Source organism: Myripristis murdjan, chromosome 12 (genome assembly GCF_902150065.1).
Source record: "Myripristis murdjan chromosome 12, fMyrMur1.1, whole genome shotgun sequence".
NCBI lineage: Eukaryota > Metazoa > Chordata > Actinopteri > Holocentriformes > Holocentridae > Myripristis > Myripristis murdjan.
Window position 1 is genome coordinate 9,425,616 of NC_043991.1, and position 2,483 is coordinate 9,428,098.

The following is a 2,483-nucleotide window of genomic DNA, read 5'->3' on the forward strand; positions in this document are numbered from 1 at the left end:
GTAGACCGGGGAAACACTGCGAGAGGCTGTTTTATTCTCTGTGCTGGACCTTATAGATTTACAGTGCATTTCCCCCCCTTTTCAGTAGCAGCGTTTTCATGCAGCATTAGCCCAACTGATTGGCGTTTATTCCTAGAGCTACCACCTGCGCTTGAAACCGGCAAGGCGGTGGCTGTCCAGGCGTACGGACCTTATCACAAGAAGCGGTGCAGCCGTGCAGCTATCTAGACCCACATTAAAACCCAGCCTGCAAAGCATGTCGACCGCCGGGGAAGTGCCTATCTTCTTCAAGACCATGGGCTCAGACAGCCCCAAGCCGAGGCAGAAATTTTGTGGCATGTTTTGCCCAGTGGAAGGCTCCTCGGATAACAAAACGCTGGACTTTGATGCACTCTCTTCCACCAAGGGGAAGAGTGACGGGCGAGTCATTGACAGGCAGACGGACATCTCCCAACCACGAAAGGTCGAGATAAGGGAGAGCACAGGAAAAGAAGCCCTGCAAAATCTGGATGATAAAAGGGTAATTTTTCGTGCCTTGTTGTCGGTCTCACTCTATCTCCCTCTGCCTCACAAACTCACATTCTGTTTTCTTTTCTTTCTTTTATCATTCTCTCTCCATTTCTTGTCTATTTTCCCTTCAAATCGATGCATAAAACCTTTGCACATGCCTTTAAGGTCTATATAAAACTGCTGCACTGAATATGTCTTGGCTGGGTCATTTACAGACACTGTGTACCAGACAACTTGTTTTTGCCTACATTTCCCAGCAACCACTGTGATGTAACAGGCCATTGCCATGGTGGAGTGGGTGGTGGGCCCACAATGCAGGGCTGCTGGAGGGAGTGGCTCCTGCTATTTGGGTCTTACATGATGTTGAAGCCCCCTTTTTTGCCTTACAATAGCTTAATATTACAACACATCAGCAGATTGCGTTTCTGCTTACAGCCATGCATGCTGCTGAGATGTCCCTGAGCTGGAAAATGCACACATTTTCTCTATCTGTAAGTTCATCTGAATAAGAAGAATCAGGAAAATGGATAACATGTGTGTGTCAGTGTGTCATCCACTCCACCCTGGTCATGAATAATTGATTCTGGGACATGCAGACACAGAGATGTACATGCACGCACAAACACATACAAGTGGACACACATACTTGCAAACATGTATAATGTGATGCATAGTTGCAGCAGCACTGCATTATACGCAAAATCCCCTGTGTAAAGGTCTGTAGCCTAGAGTGTGCAGCTGATCGATAAAAGATGGCGGCATTGACTTGCATGACTTGCAGGAAAACTTGTCAGAGATATTGGGTCCAACTTTCCAATTGCTTGTGAAAACTTTCCAAGTATTGCTTTCCAAGTTTTATTGTCTTGTAGGAGAACATGGCGCTGACAATGCCAAGCTTAAAATTTGACTCGCACTGGTATTACGCCTGTTATCTTGCATTATTGATTGTAAGAATTAAAAGCTAACACAATGGAGAGTAGATCATCTTTGTTTACTAGACTCTGTCTCATAGATCTGTTTCACCTCAGGTCATGTATCCTTGTATGCATTACACTTACTGATGTGCAGCACACACCTATACACAAATTGCCTTCAGTGTGAACAGATTTGTTCAAACATTTTTGACAAAGTGACTTCTTTGTCGTTTTACAGCAGAATAAAGGGAGGAAAGAAAATCATGTACTTTTAGAGTTACTCAGTCATGGTTTGAGGCAAAAAAGTCACTCTGCAGACTGGATCCTTAATATTTTAGAGATATCAAAGGGTGTAATCTAATTATAACAATTTCCCCCTATAGCATTTTGAAAATGAGCCTGTTATATATTGTTAGAGGTGTTTCTGATTTGGTGTTGGAGCACAGTTTGTGTGAATCATTGTGCTAAGCTTTATGCTATTGAATTGCTTTTTCTCTGAGGTTATCTTCTCATTTTCTTGTAAATTTTATCTCCAAATCACAGTCAGTCCATCCAGTAATCCTTTTTTTCCCCAATATAGACCAAATCACATATGTAATAAATATATAACAAACATTTCCATCATAGCAAATCAGTTAGGTAAATATTAATTTTTAAATTCTTATTTTTCTTTTAACAAAAAAAAAAAAAAAAAAAAAAAAAAAAAAAATTAAAATGATGGGATCCTACCATTTCTTCCCTATGCATTTTCATTTGTTTATGGAAATCTTTAAGATTGCCTGGCATGAAGAAAATGTCTCTTGAACAATTTGAAATGGAAAGAGTTAAAGCTATCTCGTCCATTTGCTCGACCGTAAATCAAACTACCTGTTAAAATGGCTGCAGTGCAACGTTCATTTGTTCAGTCAGTGTTGAAGGTACAGGCTTTGTAGTTTGTAGGCTTCTTATTCCCCACCATCCCTAATCCAAGAAGGGCAATTGATAGCATTAGTGGTTCCCCTCTCAATGGAGCAGGGCGGGGCTCTGCGCATGCACCGTGGCTTTCATTATGGAGAAGAG